We start from the raw sequence: 20,142 nt of genomic DNA on the forward strand, positions 1-20,142 counted from the left end.
GTCTGATGCGCGGAGGACTGGCGGTCTCGGGGCTATGTGCGGAGGACTGGCGGTCTCGGGGCTATGTGCGGAGTACTGGTGGTCTGATGTGCGGAGGACTGGCGGTCTCATACGCGGAGTACTGGTGGTCTGATGCGCGGAGGACTGGCGGTCTCGGGGCTATGTGCGGAGGACTGGCGGTCTCGGGGCTATGTGCGGAGGACTGGCGGTCTGATGTGCGGAGGACTGGCGGTCTCATACGCGGAGTACTGGCGGTCTGATGCGCGGAGGACTGGCGGTCTCGGGGCTATGTGCGGAGGACTGGCGGTCTCGGGGCTATGTGCGGAGTACTGGTGGTCTGATGTGCGGAGGACTGGCGGTCTCATATGCGGAGTACTGGCGGTCTGATGCGCGGAGGACTGGCGGTCTCGGGGCTATGTGCGGAGGACTGGCGGTCTCGGGGCTATGTGCGGAGGACTGGCGGTCTTGGGGCTATGTGCGGAGTACTGATGGTCTGATGTACGGAGGACTGGCGGTCTCATACGCGGAGTACTGGCGGTCTGATGCACGGAGGACTGGCGGTCTCGTGGCTATGTGCGGAGGACTGGCGGTCTCGGGGCTATGTGCGGAGGACTGGCGGTCTCGGGGCTATGTGCGGAGGACTGGCGGTCTCGGGGCTATGTGCGGAGGACTGGCGGTCTGATGTGCGGAGGACTGGCGGTCTCATACGCGGAGTACTGGCGGTCTGATGCGCGGAGGACTGGCGGTCTCGGGGCTATGTGCGGAGGACTGGCGGTCTTGGGGCTATGTGCGGAGTACTGGTGGTCTGATGTGCGGAGGACTGGCGGTCTCATACACGGAGTACTGGCGGTCTGATGCGCGGAGGACTGGCAGTCTCGGGGCTATGTGCGGAGTACTGGTGGTCTGATGTGCGGAGGACTGGCGGTCTCGGGGCTATGTGCGGAGGACTGGCGGTCTTGGGGCTATGTGTGGAGGACTGGCGGTCTTGGGGCTATGTGTGGAGGACTGGCGGTCTGATGTGCGGAGGACTGGCGGTCTCATACGCTGAGTACTGGCGGTCTGATGCGCGGAGGACTGGCGGTCTCGGGGCTATGTGTGGGGGACTGGCGGTCTCGGGGCTATGTGCAGAGTACTGGTGGTCTGATGTGCGGAGGACTGGCGGTCTCATACGTGGAGTACTGGCGGTCTGATGCGTGGAGGACTGGCGGTCTCGGGGCTATGTGCGGAGGACTGGCGGTCTTGGGGCTATGTGCGGAGGACTGGCGGTCTCGGGGCTATGTGCGGAGGACTGGCGGTCTGATGTGCGGAGGACTGGCGGTCTCATACGCGGAGTACTGGCAGTCTGATGCGCGGAGGACTGGCGGTCTCGGGGCTATGTGCGGAGGACTGGCGGTCTCGGGGCTATGTGCGGAGTACTGGTTGTCTGATGTGCGGAGGACTGGCGGTCTCATACGCGGAGTACTGGCGGTCTGATGCGCGGAGGACTGGCGGTCTCAGGGCTATGTGCGGAGGACTGGCGGTCTCGGGGCTATGTGCGGAGGACTGGCGGTCTCGGGGCTATGTGCGGAGGACTGGCGGTCTCGGGGCTATGTGCGGAGGACTGGCGGTCTGATGTGCGGAGGACTGGCGGTCTCATATGCGGAGTACTGGCGGTCTGATGCGCGGAGGACTGGCGGTCTCGGGGCTATGTGCGGAGGACTGGCGGTCTCGGGGCTATGTGCGGAGGACTGGCGGTCTCGGGGCTATGTGCAGAGGACTGCGGGCTGATGTCCGGAGGACTGGCGGTCTCATACGCGGAGTACTGGCGGTCTGATGCACGGAGGACTGGCGGTCTCGGGGCTATATGCGGAGGACTGGCGGTCTCGGGGCTATGTGCGGAGTACTGGTGGTCTGATGTGCGGAGGACTGGCGGTCTCATACGCGGAGTACTGGCGGTCTGATGCGTGGAGGACTGGCGGTCTCGGGGCTATGTGCGGAGGACTGGCGGTCTTGGGGCTATGTGCGGAGGACTGGCGGTCTCGGGGCTATGTGTGGAGGACTGGCGGTCTGATGTGCGGAGGACTGGCGGTCTCATACGCTGAGTACTGGCGGTCTGATGCGCGGAGGACTGGCGGTCTCGGGGCTATGTGTGGGGGACTGGCGGTCTCGGGGCTATGTGCAGAGTACTGGTGGTCTGATGTGCGGAGGACTGGCGGTCTCATACGTGGAGTACTGGCGGTCTGATGCGTGGAGGACTGGCGGTCTCGGGGCTATGTGCGGAGGACTGGCGGTCTTGGGGCTATGTGCGGAGGACTGGCGGTCTCGGGGCTATGTGCGGAGGACTGGCGGTCTGATGTGCGGAGGACTGGCGGTCTCATACGCGGAGTACTGGCAGTCTGATGCGCGGAGGACTGGCGGTCTCGGGGCTATGTGCGGAGGACTGGCAGTCTCGGGGCTATGTGCGGAGTACTGGTGGTCTGATGTGCGGAGGACTGGCGGTCTCATACGCGGAGTACTGGCGGTCTGATGCGCGGAGGACTGGCGGTCTCAGGGCTATGTGCGGAGGACTGGCGGTCTCGGGGCTATGTGCGGAGGACTGGCGGTCTCGGGGCTATGTGCGGAGGACTGGCGGTCTCGGGGCTATGTGCGGAGGACTGGCGGTCTGATGTGCGGAGGACTGGCGGTCTCATACGCGGAGTACTGGCGGTCTGATGCGCGGAGGACTGGCGGTCTCGGGGCTATGTGCGGAGGACTGGCGGTCTCGGGGCTATGTGCGGAGGACTGGCGGTCTCGGGGCTATGTGCGGAGGACTGGCGGTCTGATGTGCGGAGGACTGGCGGTCTCATACGCGGAGTACTGGCGGTCTGATGCACGGAGGACTGGCGGTCTCGGGGCTATATGCGGAGGACTGGCGGTCTCGGGGCTATGTGCGGAGTACTGGTGGTCTGATGTGCGGAGGACTGGCGGTCTCATACGCGGAGTACTGGCGGTCTGATGCGCGGAGGACTGGCGGTCTCGGGGCTATGTGCGGAGGACAGGTGGTCTCGGGGCTATGTGCGGACTGGCGGTCTCGGGGCTATGTGCGGAGGACTGGCGGTCTGATGTGCGGAGGACTGGCGGTCTCATACGCAGAGTACTGGCGGTCTGATGCGCAGAGGACTGGCGGTCTCGGGGCTATGTGCGGAGGACTGGCGGTCTCGGGGCTATGTGCGGAGTACTGGTGGTCTGATGTGCGGAGGACTGGCGGTCTCATACGTAGAGTACTGGCGGTCTGATGCGCGGAGGACTGGCGGTCTCGGGGCTATGTGCGGAGGACTGGCGGTCTCGGGGCTATGTGCGGAGGACTGGCGGTCTCGGGGCTATGTGCGGAGGACTGGCGGTCTGATGTGCGGAGGACTGGCGGTCTCATACGTGGAGTACTGGCGGTCTGATGCGCGGAGGACTGGCGGTCTCGGGGCTATGTGCGGAGGACTGGCGGTCTCGGGGCTATGTGCGGAGTACTGGTGGTCTGATGTGCGGAGGACTGGCGGTCTCATACGCGGAGTACTGGCGGTCTGATGCGCGGAGGACTGGCGGTCTCGGGGCTATGTGCGGAGGACTGGCGGTCTCGGGGCTATGTGCGGAGGACTGGCGGTCTGATGTGCGGAGGACTGGCGGTCTCATACGCGGAGTACTGGCGGTCTGATGCGCGGAGGACTGGCGGTCTCGGGGCTATGTGCGGAGGACTGGCGGTCTCGGGGCTATGTGCGGAGTACTGGTGGTCTGATGTGCGGAGGACTGGCGGTCTCATACGCGGAGTACTGGCAGTCTGATGCGCGGAGGACTGGCGGTCTCGGGGCTATGTGCAGAGGACTGGCGGTCTCGGGGCTATGTGCGGAGGACTGGCGGTCTCGGGGCTATGTGCGGAGGACTGGCGGTCTGATGTGCGGAGGACTGGAGGTCTCATACGCGGAGTACTGGGGGTCTGATGCGCGGAGGACTGGCGGTCTCGGGGCTATGTGCGGAGGACTGGTGGTCTCGGGGCTATGTGCGGAGTACTGGTGGTCTGATGTGCGGAGGACTGGCGGTCTCATACGCGGAGTACTGGCGGTCTGATGCGCGGAGGACTGGCGGTCTCGGGGCTATGTGCGGAGGACTGGCGGTCTCGGGGCTATGTGCGGAGGACTGGCGGTCTCGGGGCTATGTGCGGAGTACTGGTGGTCTGATGTGTGGAGGACTGGCGGTCTCATACGCGGAGTACTGGCGGTCTGATGCACGGAGGACTGGCGGTCTCGGGGCTATGTGCGGAGGACTGGCGGTCTCAGGGCTATGTGCGGAGGACTGGCGGTCTCGGGGCTATGTGCGGAGGACTGGCGGTCTCGGGGCTATGTGCGGAGGACTGGCGGTCTGATGTGCGGAGGACTGGCGGTCTCATACGCGGAGTACTGGCGGTCTGATGCGCGGAGGACTGGTGGTCTCGGGGCTATGTGCGGAGGACTGGCGGTCTCGGGGCTATGTGCGGAGTACTGGTGGTCTGATGTGCGGAGGACTGGCGGTCTCATACGCGGAGTACTGGCGGTCTCATACGCGGAGTACTGGCGGTCTGATGCGCGGAGGACTGGCGGTCTCGGGGCTATGTGCGGAGGACTGGCGGTCTCGGGGCTATGTGCGGAGGACTGATGGTCTGATGTGCGGAGGACTGGCGGTCTCATATGTGGAGTACTGGCGGTCTGATGCGCGGAGGACTGGCGGTCTCGGGGCTATGTGCGGAGGACTGGCAGTCTCGGGGCTATGTGCCTAGGACTGGCGTCTCGGGGCTATGTGCGGAGGACTGGCGGTCTCGGGGCTATGTGCGGAGGACTGGCGGTCTGATGCGCGGAGGACTGGTGGTCTCGGGGCTATGTGCGGAGGACTGGCGGTCTCGGGGCTATGTGCAGAGGACTGGCGGTCTCGGGGCTATGTACGGAGGACTGGCGGTCTCGGGGCTATGTGCGGAGGACTGGCGGTCTCGGGGCTATGTGCGGAGGACTGGCGGTCTCGGGGCTATGTGCGGAGGACTGGCGGTCTCGGGGCTATGTGCAGAGGACTGGCGGTCTGATGTGCGGAGGACTGGCGGTCTCATACGCGGAGTACTGGTGGTCTGATGCGCGGAGGACTGGCGGTCTCGGGGCTATGTGCGGAGGACTGGCGGTCTCGGGGCTATGTGTGGAGGCATGGCGGTCTGATGTGCGGAGGACTGGCGGTCTCATACGCTGAGTACTGGCGGTCTGATGCGCGGAGGACTGGCTGTCTCGGGGCTATGTGTGGAGGACTGGCGGTCTCGGGGCTATGTGCGGAGGACTGGCGGTCTCGGGGCTATGTGCGGAGGACTGGCGGTCTGATGTGCGGAGGACTGGCGGTCTCATACGCGGAGTACTGGCGGTCTGATGCGCGGAGGACTGGCGGTCTCGGGGCTATGTGCGGAGGACTGGCGGTCTCGGGGCTATGTGCGGAGTACTGGTGGTCTGATGTGCGGAGGACTGGCGGTCTCATACGCGGAGTACTGGTGGTCTGATGCACGGAGGACTGGCGGTCTCGGGGCTATGTGCGGAGGACTGGCGGTCTCGGGGCTATGTGCGGAGGACTGGCGGTCTGATGTGCGGAGGACTGGCGGTCTCATACGCGGAGTACTGGCGGTCTGATGCGCGGAGGACTGGCGGTCTCGGGGCTATGTGCGGAGGACTGGCGGTCTCGGGGCTATGTGCGGAGTACTGGTGGTCTGATGTGCGGAGGACTGGCGGTCTCATACGCGGAGTACTGGCGGTCTGATGCGCGGAGGACTGGCGGTCTCGGGGCTATGTGCGGAGGACTGGCGGTCTCGGGGCTATGTGCGGAGGACTGGCGGTCTCGGGGCTATGTGCGGAGGACTGGCGGTCTTGGGGCTATGTGCGGAGTACTGATGGTCTGATGTACGGAGGACTGGCGGTCTCATACGCGGAGTACTGGCGGTCTGATGCGCGGAGGACTGGCGGTCTTGTGGCTATGTGCGGAGGACTGGCGGTCTCGGGGCTATGTGCGGAGGACTGGCGGTCTCGGGGCTATGTGCGGAGGACTGGCGGTCTCGGGGCTATGTGCGGAGGACTGGCGGTCTGATGTGCGGAGGACTGGCGGTCTCATACGCGGAGGACTGGCGGTCTCAGGGCTATGTGCGGAGGACTGGCGGTCTTGGGGCTATGTGCGGAGTACTGGTGTTCTGATGTGCGGAGGACTGGCGGTCTCATACGCAGAGTACTGGCGGTCTGATGCGCGGAGGACTGGCGGTCTCGGGGCTATGTGCGGAGTACTGGTGGTCTGATGTGCGGAGGACTGGCGGTCTCGGGGCTATGTGCGGAGGACTGGCGGTCTTGGGGCTATGTGTGGAGGACTGGCGGTCTGATGTGCGGAGGACTGGCGGTCTCATACGCTGAGTACTGGCGGTCTGATGCGCGGAGGACTGGCGGTCTCGGGGCTATGTGTGGGGGACTGGCGGTCTCGGGGCTATGTGCAGAGTACTGGTGGTCTGATGTGCGGAGGACTGGCGGTCTCGTACGTGGAGTACTGGCGGTCTGATGCGTGGAGGACTGGCGGTCTCGGGGCTATGTGCGGAGGACTGGCGGTCTTGGGGCTATGTGCGGAGGACTGGCGGTCTCGGGGCTATGTGCGGAGGACTGGCGGTCTGATGTGCGGAGGACTGGCGGTCTCATACGCGGAGTACTGGCGGTCTGATGCGCGGAGGACTGGCGGTCTCGGGGCTATGTGCGGAGGACTGGCGGTCTCGGGGCTATGTGCGGAGTACTGGTGGTCTGATGTGCGGAGGACTGGCGGTCTCATACGTGGAGTACTGGCGGTCTGATGCGCGGAGGACTGGCGGTCTCAGGGCTATGTGCGGAGGACTGGCGGTCTCGGGGCTATGTGCGGAGGACTGGCGGTCTCGGGGCTATGTGCGGAGGACTGGCGGTCTCGGGGCTATGTGCGGAGGACTGGCAGTCTGATGTGCGGAGGACTAGCAGTCTCATACGCGGAGTACTGGCGGTCTGATGTGCGGAGGACTGGCGGTCTCAGGGCTATGTGCGGAGGACTGGCGGTCTCGGGGCTATGTGCGGAGGACTGGCGGTCTCGGGGCTATGTGCGGAGGACTGGCGGTCTGATGTGCGGAGGACTGGCGGTCTCATACGCGGAGTACTGGCGGTCTGATGCACGGAGGACTGGCGGTCTCGGGGCTATATGCGGAGGACTGGCAGTCTCGGGGCTATGTGCGGAGTACTGGCAGTCTGATGCGCGGAGGACTGGCGGTCTCGGGGCTATGTGCGGAGGACTGGTGGTCTCGGGGCTATGTGCGGACTGGCGGTCTCGGGGCTATGTGCGGAGGACTGGCGGTCTGATGTGCGGAGGACTGGCGGTCTCATACGCGGAGTACTGGCGGTCTCGGGGCTATGTGCGGAGGACTGGCGGTCTCGGGGCTATGTGCGGAGGACTGGCGGTCTCGGGGCTATGTGCGGAGTACTGGTGGTCTGATGTGCGGAGGACTGGCGGTCTCGGGGCTATGTGCGGAGGACTGGCGGTCTCGGGGCTATGTGCGGAGTACTGGTGGTCTGATGTGCGGAGGACTGGCGGTCTCATACGCGGAGTACTGGCGGTCTGATGCACGGAGGACTGGCGGTCTCGGGGCTATGTGTGGAGGACTGGCGGTCTCGGGGCTATGTGCGGAGGACTGGCGGTCTGATGTGCGGAGGACTGGCGGTCTCATACGCGGAGTACTGGCGGTCTGATGCGCGGAGGACTGGCGGTCTCGGGGCTATGTGCGGAGGACTGGCGGTCTCGGGGCTATGTGCGGAGTACTGGTGGTCTGATGTGCGGAGGACTGGCGGTCTCATACGCGGAGTACTGGCAGTCTGATGCGCGGAGGACTGGCGGTCTCGGGGCTATGTGCGGAGGACTGGCGGTCTCGGGGCTATATGCGGAGGACTGGCGGTCTCGGGGCTATGTGCGGAGGACTGGCGGTCTGATGTGCGGAGGACTGGAGGTCTCATACGCGGAGTACTGGGGGTCTGATGCGCGGAGGACTGGCGGTCTCGAGGCTATGTGCGGAGGACTGGTGGTCTCGGGGCTATGTGCGGAGTACTGGTGGTCTGATGTGCGGAGGACTGGCGGTCTCATACGCGGAGTACTGGCGGTCTGATGCGCGGAGGACTGGCGGTCTCGGGGCTATGTGCGGAGGACTGGCGGTCTCGGGGCTATGTGCGGAGGACTGGCGGTCTCGGGGCTATGTGCGGTGTACTGGTGGTCTGATGTGCGGAGGACTGGCGGTCTCATACGCGGAGTACTGGCGGTCTGATGCACGGAGGACTGGCGGTCTCGGGGCTATGTGCGGAGGACTGGCGGTCTCGGGGCTATGTGCGGAGGACTGGCGGTCTCGGGGCTATGTGCGGAGGACTGGCGGTCTCGGGGCTATGTGCAGAGTACTGGTGGTCTGATGTGTGGAGGACTGGCGGTCTCATACGTGGAGTACTGGCGGTCTGATGCGTGGAGGACTGGCGGTCTCGGGGCTATGTGCGGAGGACTGGCGGTCTTGGGGCTATGTGCGGAGGACTGGCGGTCTCGGGGCTATGTGCGGAGGACTGGCGGTCTGATGTGCGGAGGACTGGCGGTCTCATACGCGGAGTACTGGCGATCTGATGCACGGAGGACTGGCGGTCTCGGGGCTATGTGCGGAGGACTGGCGGTCTCGGGGCTATGTGCGGAGTACTGGTGGTCTGATGTGCGGAGGACTGGCGGTCTCATACGCGGAGTACTGGCGGTCTGATGCGCGGAGGACTGGCGGTCTCAGGGCTATGTGCGGAGGACTGGCGGTCTCGGGGCTATGTGCGGAGGACTGGCGGTCTCGGGGCTATGTGCGGAGGACTGGCGGTCTCGGGGCTATGTGCGGAGGACTGGCGGTCTGATGTGCGGAGGACTGGTGGTCTCATACGCGGAGTACTGGCGGTCTGATGCGCGGAGGACTGGCGGTCTCGGGGCTATGTGCGGAGGACTGGCGGTCTCGGGGCTATATGCGGAGGACTGGCGGTCTCGGGGCTATGTGCGGAGGACTGGCGGTCTGATGTGCGGAGGACTGGCGGTCTGATGTGCGGAGGACTGGCGGTCTCATACGCGGAGTACTGGCGGTCTGATGCACGGAGGACTGGCGGTCTCGGGGCTATATGCGGAGGACTGGCGGTCTGATGTGCGGAGGACTGGCGGTCTCATACACGGAGTACTGGCGGTCTGATGCGCAGAGGACTGGCGGTCTCGGGGCTATGTGCGGAGGACTGGCGGTCTCGGGGCTATGTGCGGAGTACTGGTGGTCTGATGTGCGGAGGACTGGCGGTCTCATACGTGGAGTACTGGCGGTCTGATGCGCGGAGGACTGGCGGTCTCAGGGCTATGTGCGGAGGACTGGCGGTCTCGGGGCTATGTGCGGAGGACTGGCGGTCTCGGGGCTATGTGCGGAGGACTGGCGGTCTGATGTGCGGAGGACTGGCGGTCTCATACGTGGAGTACTGGCGGTCTGATGCGCGGAGGACTGGCGGTCTCGGGGCTATGTGCGGAGGACTGGCGGTCTCGGGGCTATGTGCGGAGTACTGGTGGTCTGATGTGCGGAGGACTGGCGGTCTCATACGCGGAGTACTGGCGGTCTGATGCACGGAGGACTGGCGGTCTCGGGGCTATGTGTGGAGGAGTGGCGGTCTCGGGGCTATGTGCGGAGGACTGGCGGTCTGATGTGCGGAGGACTGGCGGTCTCATACGCGGAGTACTGGCGGTCTGATGCGCGGAGGACTGGCGGTCTCGGGGCTATGTGCGGAGGACTGGCGGTCTCGGGGCTATGTGCGGAGTACTGGTGGTCTGATGTGCGGAGGACTGGCGGTCTCATACGCGGGGTACTGGCAGTCTGATGCGCGGAGGACTGGCGGTCTCGGGGCTATGTGCGGAGGACTGGCGGTCTCGGGGCTATATGCGGAGGACTGGCGGTCTCGGGGCTATGTGCGGAGGACTGGCGGTCTGATGTGCGGAGGACTGGAGGTCTCATACGCGGAGTACTGGGGGTCTGATGCGCGGAGGACTGGCGGTCTCGAGGCTATGTGCGGAGGACTGGTGGTCTCGGGGCTATGTGCGGAGTACTGGTGGTCTGATGTGCGGAGGACTGGCGGTCTCATACGCGGAGTACTGGCGGTCTGATGCGCGGAGGACTGGCGGTCTCGGGGCTATGTGCGGAGGACTGGCGGTCTCGGGGCTATGTGCGGAGGACTGGCGGTCTCGGGGCTATGTGCGGTGTACTGGTGGTCTGATGTGCGGAGGACTGGCGGTCTCATACGCGGAGTACTGGCGGTCTGATGCGCGGAGGACTGGCGGTCTCGGGGCTATGTGCGGAGGACTGGCGGTCTCGGGGCTATGTGCGGAGGACTGGCGGTCTCGGGGCTATGTGCGGAGGACTGGCGGTCTCGGGGCTATGTGCGGAGGACTGGCGGTCTGATGTGCGGAGGACTGGCGGTCTCATACACGGAGTACTGGCGGTCTGATACGCTGAGGACTGGTGGTCTCGGGGCTATGTGCGGAGGACTGGCGGTCTTGGGGCTATGTGCGGAGGACTGGCGGTCTCATACGCGGAGTACTGGCGGTCTGATGCGCGGAGGACTGGCGGTCTCGGGGCTATGTGCGGAGGACTGGCGGTCTCGGGGCTATGTGCGGAGTACTGGTGGTCTGATGTGCGGAGGACTGGCGGTCTCATACGCGGAGTACTGGTGGTCTGATGCGCGGAGGACTGGCGGTCTCGGGGCTATGTGCGGAGGACTGGCGGTCTCGGGGCTATGTGCGGAGGACTGGCGGTCTGATGTGCGGAGGACTGGCGGTCTCATACGCGGAGTACTGGCGGTCTGATGCGCGGAGGACTGGCGGTCTCGGGGCTATGTGCGGAGGACTGGCGGTCTCGGGGCTATGTGCGGAGTACTGGTGGTCTGATGTGCGGAGGACTGGCGGTCTCATATGCGGAGTACTGGCGGTCTGATGCGCGGAGGACTGGCGGTCTCGGGGCTATGTGCGGAGGACTGGCGGTCTCGGGGCTATGTGCGGAGGACTGGCGGTCTCGGGGCTATGTGCGGAGGACTGGCGGTCTTGGGGCTATGTGCGGAGTACTGATGGTCTGATGTACGGAGGACTGGCGGTCTCATACGCGGAGTACTGGCGGTCTGATGCACGGAGGACTGGCGGTCTCGTGGCTATGTGCGGAGGACTGGCGGTCTCGGGGCTATGTGCGGAGGACTGGCGGTCTCGGGGCTATGTGCGGAGGACTGGCGGTCTCGGGGCTATGTGCGGAGGACTGGCGGTCTGATGTGCGGAGGACTGGCGGTCTCATACGCGGAGTACTGGCGGTCTGATGCGCGGAGGACTGGCGGTCTCGGGGCTATGTGCGGAGGACTGGCGGTCTTGGGGCTATGTGCGGAGTACTGGTGGTCTGATGTGCGGAGGACTGGCGGTCTCATACACGGAGTACTGGCGGTCTGATGCGCGGAGGACTGGCAGTCTCGGGGCTATGTGCGGAGTACTGGTGGTCTGATGTGCGGAGGACTGGCGGTCTCGGGGCTATGTGCGGAGGACTGGCGGTCTTGGGGCTATGTGTGGAGGACTGGCGGTCTTGGGGCTATGTGTGGAGGACTGGCGGTCTGATGTGCGGAGGACTGGCGGTCTCATACGCTGAGTACTGGCGGTCTGATGCGCGGAGGACTGGCGGTCTCGGGGCTATGTGTGGGGGACTGGCGGTCTCGGGGCTATGTGCAGAGTACTGGTGGTCTGATGTGCGGAGGACTGGCGGTCTCATACGTGGAGTACTGGCGGTCTGATGCGTGGAGGACTGGCGGTCTCGGGGCTATGTGCGGAGGACTGGCGGTCTTGGGGCTATGTGCGGAGGACTGGCGGTCTCGGGGCTATGTGCGGAGGACTGGCGGTCTGATGTGCGGAGGACTGGCGGTCTCATACGCGGAGTACTGGCAGTCTGATGCGCGGAGGACTGGCGGTCTCGGGGCTATGTGCGGAGGACTGGCGGTCTCGGGGCTATGTGCGGAGTACTGGTTGTCTGATGTGCGGAGGACTGGCGGTCTCATACGCGGAGTACTGGCGGTCTGATGCGCGGAGGACTGGCGGTCTCAGGGCTATGTGCGGAGGACTGGCGGTCTCGGGGCTATGTGCGGAGGACTGGCGGTCTCGGGGCTATGTGCGGAGGACTGGCGGTCTCGGGGCTATGTGCGGAGGACTGGCGGTCTGATGTGCGGAGGACTGGCGGTCTCATATGCGGAGTACTGGCGGTCTGATGCGCGGAGGACTGGCGGTCTCGGGGCTATGTGCGGAGGACTGGCGGTCTCGGGGCTATGTGCGGAGGACTGGCGGTCTCGGGGCTATGTGCAGAGGACTGCGGGCTGATGTCCGGAGGACTGGCGGTCTCATACGCGGAGTACTGGCGGTCTGATGCACGGAGGACTGGCGGTCTCGGGGCTATATGCGGAGGACTGGCGGTCTCGGGGCTATGTGCGGAGTACTGGTGGTCTGATGTGCGGAGGACTGGCGGTCTCATACGCGGAGTACTGGCGGTCTGATGCGTGGAGGACTGGCGGTCTCGGGGCTATGTGCGGAGGACTGGCGGTCTTGGGGCTATGTGCGGAGGACTGGCGGTCTCGGGGCTATGTGTGGAGGACTGGCGGTCTGATGTGCGGAGGACTGGCGGTCTCATACGCTGAGTACTGGCGGTCTGATGCGCGGAGGACTGGCGGTCTCGGGGCTATGTGTGGGGGACTGGCGGTCTCGGGGCTATGTGCAGAGTACTGGTGGTCTGATGTGCGGAGGACTGGCGGTCTCATACGTGGAGTACTGGCGGTCTGATGCGTGGAGGACTGGCGGTCTCGGGGCTATGTGCGGAGGACTGGCGGTCTTGGGGCTATGTGCGGAGGACTGGCGGTCTCGGGGCTATGTGCGGAGGACTGGCGGTCTGATGTGCGGAGGACTGGCGGTCTCATACGCGGAGTACTGGCAGTCTGATGCGCGGAGGACTGGCGGTCTCGGGGCTATGTGCGGAGGACTGGCAGTCTCGGGGCTATGTGCGGAGTACTGGTGGTCTGATGTGCGGAGGACTGGCGGTCTCATACGCGGAGTACTGGCGGTCTGATGCGCGGAGGACTGGCGGTCTCAGGGCTATGTGCGGAGGACTGGCGGTCTCGGGGCTATGTGCGGAGGACTGGCGGTCTCGGGGCTATGTGCGGAGGACTGGCGGTCTCGGGGCTATGTGCGGAGGACTGGCGGTCTGATGTGCGGAGGACTGGCGGTCTCATACGCGGAGTACTGGCGGTCTGATGCGCGGAGGACTGGCGGTCTCGGGGCTATGTGCGGAGGACTGGCGGTCTCGGGGCTATGTGCGGAGGACTGGCGGTCTCGGGGCTATGTGCGGAGGACTGGCGGTCTGATGTGCGGAGGACTGGCGGTCTCATACGCGGAGTACTGGCGGTCTGATGCACGGAGGACTGGCGGTCTCGGGGCTATATGCGGAGGACTGGCGGTCTCGGGGCTATGTGCGGAGTACTGGTGGTCTGATGTGCGGAGGACTGGCGGTCTCATACGCGGAGTACTGGCGGTCTGATGCGCGGAGGACTGGCGGTCTCGGGGCTATGTGCGGAGGACAGGTGGTCTCGGGGCTATGTGCGGACTGGCGGTCTCGGGGCTATGTGCGGAGGACTGGCGGTCTGATGTGCGGAGGACTGGCGGTCTCATACGCAGAGTACTGGCGGTCTGATGCGCAGAGGACTGGCGGTCTCGGGGCTATGTGCGGAGGACTGGCGGTCTCGGGGCTATGTGCGGAGTACTGGTGGTCTGATGTGCGGAGGACTGGCGGTCTCATACGTAGAGTACTGGCGGTCTTATGCGCGGAGGACTGGCGGTCTCGGGGCTATGTGCGGAGGACTGGCGGTCTCGGGGCTATGTGCGGAGGACTGGCGGTCTCGGGGCTATGTGCGGAGGACTGGCGGTCTGATGTGCGGAGGACTGGCGGTCTCATACGTGGAGTACTGGCGGTCTGATGCGCGGAGGACTGGCGGTCTCGGGGCTATGTGCGGAGGACTGGCGGTCTCGGGGCTATGTGCGGAGTACTGGTGGTCTGATGTGCGGAGGACTGGCGGTCTCATACGCGGAGTACTGGCGGTCTGATGCGCGGAGGACTGGCGGTCTCGGGGCTATGTGCGGAGGACTGGCGGTCTCGGGGCTATGTGCGGAGGACTGGCGGTCTGATGTGCGGAGGACTGGCGGTCTCATACGCGGAGTACTGGCGGTCTGATGCGCGGAGGACTGGCGGTCTCGGGGCTATGTGCGGAGGACTGGCGGTCTCGGGGCTATGTGCGGAGTACTGGTGGTCTGATGTGCGGAGGACTGGCGGTCTCATACGCGGAGTACTGGCAGTCTGATGCGCGGAGGACTGGCGGTCTCGGGGCTATGTGCAGAGGACTGGCGGTCTCGGGGCTATGTGCGGAGGACTGGCGGTCTCGGGGCTATGTGCGGAGGACTGGCGGTCTGATGTGCGGAGGACTGGAGGTCTCATACGCGGAGTACTGGGGGTCTGATGCGCGGAGGACTGGCGGTCTCGGGGCTATGTGCGGAGGACTGGTGGTCTCGGGGCTATGTGCGGAGTACTGGTGGTCTGATGTGCGGAGGACTGGCGGTCTCATACGCGGAGTACTGGCGGTCTGATGCGCGGAGGACTGGCGGTCTCGGGGCTATGTGCGGAGGACTGGCGGTCTCGGGGCTATGTGCGGAGGACTGGCGGTCTCGGGGCTATGTGCGGAGTACTGGTGGTCTGATGTGTGGAGGACTGGCGGTCTCATACGCGGAGTACTGGCGGTCTGATGCACGGAGGACTGGCGGTCTCGGGGCTATGTGCGGAGGACTGGCGGTCTCAGGGCTATGTGCGGAGGACTGGCGGTCTCGGGGCTATGTGCGGAGGACTGGCGGTCTCGGGGCTATGTGCGGAGGACTGGCGGTCTGATGTGCGGAGGACTGGCGGTCTCATACGCGGAGTACTGGCGGTCTGATGCGCGGAGGACTGGTGGTCTCGGGGCTATGTGCGGAGGACTGGCGGTCTCGGGGCTATGTGCGGAGTACTGGTGGTCTGATGTGCGGAGGACTGGCGGTCTCATACGCGGAGTACTGGCGGTCTCATACGCGGAGTACTGGCGGTCTGATGCGCGGAGGACTGGCGGTCTCGGGGCTATGTGCGGAGGACTGGCGGTCTCGGGGCTATGTGCGGAGGACTGATGGTCTGATGTGCGGAGGACTGGCGGTCTCATATGTGGAGTACTGGCGGTCTGATGCGCGGAGGACTGGCGGTCTCGGGGCTATGTGCGGAGGACTGGCAGTCTCGGGGCTATGTGCCTAGGACTGGCGTCTCGGGGCTATGTGCGGAGGACTGGCGGTCTCGGGGCTATGTGCGGAGGACTGGCGGTCTGATGCGCGGAGGACTGGTGGTCTCGGGGCTATGTGCGGAGGACTGGCGGTCTCGGGGCTATGTGCAGAGGACTGGCGGTCTCGGGGCTATGTACGGAGGACTGGCGGTCTCGGGGCTATGTGCGGAGGACTGGCGGTCTCGGGGCTATGTGCGGAGGACTGGCGGTCTCGGGGCTATGTGCGGAGGACTGGCGGTCTCGGGGCTATGTGCAGAGGACTGGCGGTCTGATGTGCGGAGGACTGGCGGTCTCATACGCGGAGTACTGGTGGTCTGATGCGCGGAGGACTGGCGGTCTCGGGGCTATGTGCGGAGGACTGGCGGTCTCGGGGCTATGTGTGGAGGCATGGCGGTCTGATGTGCGGAGGACTGGCGGTCTCATACGCTGAGTACTGGCGGTCTGATGCGCGGAGGACTGGCTGTCTCGGGGCTATGTGTGGAGGACTGGCGGTCTCGGGGCTATGTGCGGAGGACTGGCGGTCTCGGGGCTATGTGCGGAGGACTGGCGGTCTGATGTGCGGAGGACTGGCGGTCTCATACGCGGAGTACTGGCGGTCTGATGCGCGGAGGACTGGCGGTCTCGGGGCTATGTGCGGAGGACTGGCGGTCTCGGGGCTATGTGCGGAGTACTGGTGGTCTGATGTGCGGAGGACTGGCGGTCTCATACGCGGAGTACTGGTGGTCTGATGCGCGGAGGACTGGCGGTCTCGGGGCTATGTGCGGAGGACTGGCGGTCTCGGGGCTATGTGCGGAGGACTGGCGGTCTGATGTGCGGAGGACTGGCGGTCTCATACGCGGAGTACTGGCGGTCTGATGCGCGGAGGACTGGCGGTCTCGGGGCTATGTGCGGAGGACTGGCGGTCTCGGGGCTATGTGCGGAGTACTGGTGGTCTGATGTGCGGAGGACTGGCGGTCTCATACGCGGAGTACTGGCGGTCTGATGCGCGGAGGACTGGCGGTCTCGGGGCTATGTGCGGAGGACTGGCGGTCTCGGGGCTATGTGCGGAGGACTGGCGGTCTCGGGGCTATGTGCGGAGGACTGGCGGTCTTGGGGCTATGTGCGGAGTACTGATGGTCTGATGTACGGAGGACTGGCGGTCTCATACGCGGAGTACTGGCGGTCTGATGCGCGGAGGACTGGCGGTCTTGTGGCTATGTGCGGAGGACTGGCGGTCTCGGGGCTATGTGCGGAGGACTGGCGGTCTCGGGGCTATGTGCGGAGGACTGGCGGTCTCGGGGCTATGTGCGGAGGACTGGCGGTCTGATGTGCGGAGGACTGGCGGTCTCATACGCGGAGGACTGGCGGTCTCAGGGCTATGTGCGGAGGACTGGCGGTCTTGGGGCTATGTGCGGAGTACTGGTGTTCTGATGTGCGGAGGACTGGCGGTCTCATACGCGGAGTACTGGCGGTCTGATGCGCGGAGGACTGGCGGTCTCGGGGCTATGTGCGGAGTACTGGTGGTCTGATGTGCGGAGGACTGGCGGTCTCGGGGCTATGTGCGGAGGACTGGCGGTCTTGGGGCTATGTGTGGAGGACTGGCGGTCTGATGTGCGGAGGACTGGCGGTCTCATACGCTGAGTACTGGCGGTCTGATGCGCGGAGGACTGGCGGTCTCGGGGCTATGTGTGGGGGACTGGCGGTCTCGGGGCTATGTGCAGAGTACTGGTGGTCTGATGTGCGGAGGACTGGCGGTCTCGTACGTGGAGTACTGGCGGTCTGATGCGTGGAGGACTGGCGGTCTCGGGGCTATGTGCGGAGGACTGGCGGTCTTGGGGCTATGTGCGGAGGACTGGCGGTCTCGGGGCTATGTGCGGAGGACTGGCGGTCTGATGTGCGGAGGACTGGCGGTCTCATACGCGGAGTACTGGCGGTCTGATGCGCGGAGGACTGGCGGTCTCGGGGCTATGTGCGGAGGACTGGCGGTCTCGGGGCTATGTGCGGAGTACTGGTGGTCTGATGTGCGGAGGACTGGCGGTCTCATACGTGGAGTACTGGCGGTCTGATGCGCGGAGGACTGGCGGTCTCAGGGCTATGTGCGGAGGACTGGCGGTCTCGGGGCTATGTGCGGAGGACTGGCGGTCTCGGGGCTATGTGCGGAGGACTGGCGGTCTCAGGGCTATGTGCGGAGGACTGGCAGTCTGATGTGCGGAGGACTAGCAGTCTCATACGCGGAGTACTGGCGGTCTGATGTGCGGAGGACTGGCGGTCTCAGGGCTATGTGCGGAGGACTGGCGGTCTCGGGGCTATGTGCGGAGGACTGGCGGTCTCGGGGCTATGTGCGGAGGACTGGCGGTCTGATGTGCGGAGGACTGGCGGTCTCATACGCGGAGTACTGGCGGTCTGATGCACGGAGGACTGGCGGTCTCGGGGCTATATGCGGAGGACTGGCAGTCTCGGGGCTATGTGCGGAGTACTGGCAGTCTGATGCGCGGAGGACTGGCGGTCTCGGGGCTATGTGCGGAGGACTGGTGGTCTCGGGGCTATGTGCGGACTGGCGGTCTCGGGGCTATGTGCGGAGGACTGGCGGTCTGATGTGCGGAGGACTGGCGGTCTCATACGCGGAGTACTGGCGGTCTCGGGGCTATGTGCGGAGGACTGGCGGTCTCGGGGCTATGTGCGGAGGACTGGCGGTCTCGGGGCTATGTGCGGAGTACTGGTGGTCTGATGTGCGGAGGACTGGCGGTCTCATACGTGGAGTACTGGCGGTCTGATGCACGGAGGACTGGCGGTCTCGGGGCTATGTGCGGAGGACTGGTGGTCTCGGGGCTATGTGCGGAGGACTGGCGGTCTCGGGGCTATGTGCGGAGGACTGGCGGTCTGATGTGCGGAGGACTGGCGGTCTCATACGCGGAGTACTGGCGGTCTCGGGGCTATGTGCGGAGGACTGGCGGTCTCGGGGCTTTGTGCGGAGTACTGGTGGTCTGATGTGCGGAGGACTGGCGGTCTCATACGCGGAGTACTGGCGGTCTGATGCGCGGAGGACTGGCGGTCTCGGGGCTATGTGCGGAGGACTGGCGGTCTCGGGGCTATGTGCGGAGGACTGGCGGTCTGATGTGCGGAGGACTGGCGGTCTCATACGCGGAGTACTGGCGGTCTGATGCGCGGAGGACTGGCGGTCTCGGGGCTATGTGCGGAGGACTGGCGGTCTCGGGGCTATGTGCAGAGTACTGGTGGTCTGATGTGCGGAGGACTGGCGGTCTCATACGCGGAGTACTGGCAGTCTGATGCGCGGAGGACTGGTGGTCTCGGGGCTATGTGCGGAGGACTGGTGGTCTCGGGGCTATGTGCGGAGGACTGGCGGTCTCGGGGCTATGTGCGGAGGACTGGCGGTCTGATGTGCGGAGGACTGGAGGTCTCATACGCGGAGTACTGGGGGTCTGATGCGCGGAGGACTGGCGGTCTCGGGGCTATATGCGGAGGACTGGTGGTCTCGGGGCTATGTGCGGAGTACTGGTGGTCTGATGTGCGGAGGGCTGGCGGTCTCATACGCGGAGTACTGGCAGTCTGATGCGCGGAGGACTGGCGGTCTCGGGGCTATGTGCGGAGGACTGGCGGTCTCGGGGCTATGTGCGGAGGACTGGCGGTCTCGGGGCTATGTGCGGAGTACTGGTGGTCTCATGTGCGGAGGACTGGCGGTCTCATACGCGGAGTACTGGCGGTCTGATGCGCGGAGGACTGGCGGTCTCGGGGCTATGTGCGGAGGACTGGCGGTCTCGGGGCTATGTGCGGAGGCCTGGCGGTCTCGGGGCTATGTGCGGAGGACTGGCGGTCTGATGTGCGGAGGACTGGCGGTCTGATGTGCGGAGGACTGGCGGTCTCATACGCGGTTTACTGGCGGTCTGATGCACGGAGGACTGGCGGTCTCGGGGCTATGTGCGGAGGACTGGCGGTCTCAGGGCTATGTGCGGAGGACTGGCGGTCTCGGGGCTATGTGCGGAGGACTGGCGGTCTCGGGGCTATGTGCGGAGGACTGGCGGTCTGATGTGCGGAGGACTGGCGGTCTCATACGCGGAGTACTGGCGGTCTGATGCGCGGAGGACTGGTGGTCTCGGGGCTATGTGCGGAGGACTGGCGGTCTCGGGGCTATGTGCGGAGTACTGGTGGTCTGATGTGCGGAGGACTGGCGGTCTCATACGCGGAGTACTGGCGGTCTCATACGCGGAGTACTGGCGGTCTGATGCGCGGAGGACTGGTGGTCTCGGGGCTATGTGCGGAGGACTGGCGGTCTCGGGGCTATGTGCGGAGGACTGATGGTCTGATGTGCGGAGGACTGGCGGTCTCATATGTGGAGTACTGGCGGTCTGATGCGCGGAGGACTGGCGGTCTCGGGGCTATGTGCGGAGGACTGGCAGTCTCGGGGCTATGTGCCTAGGACTGGCGTCTCGGGGCTATGTGCGGAGGACTGGCGGTCTCGGGGCTATGTGCGGAGGACTGGCGGTCTGATGCGCGGAGGACTGGTGGTCTCGGGGCTATGTGCGGAGGACTGGCGGTCTCGGGGCTATGTGCAGAGGACTGGCGGTCTCGGGGCTATGTACGGAGGACTGGCGGTCTCGGGGCTATGTGCGGAGGACTGGCGGTCTCGGGGCTATGTGCGGAGGACTGGCGGTCTCGGGGCTATGTGCGGAGGACTGGCGGTCTCGGGGCTATGTGCAGAGGACTG

Source organism: Lissotriton helveticus, chromosome 9, assembly GCF_964261635.1.
Source record: "Lissotriton helveticus chromosome 9, aLisHel1.1, whole genome shotgun sequence".
Classification (NCBI taxonomy): domain Eukaryota; kingdom Metazoa; phylum Chordata; class Amphibia; order Caudata; family Salamandridae; genus Lissotriton; species Lissotriton helveticus.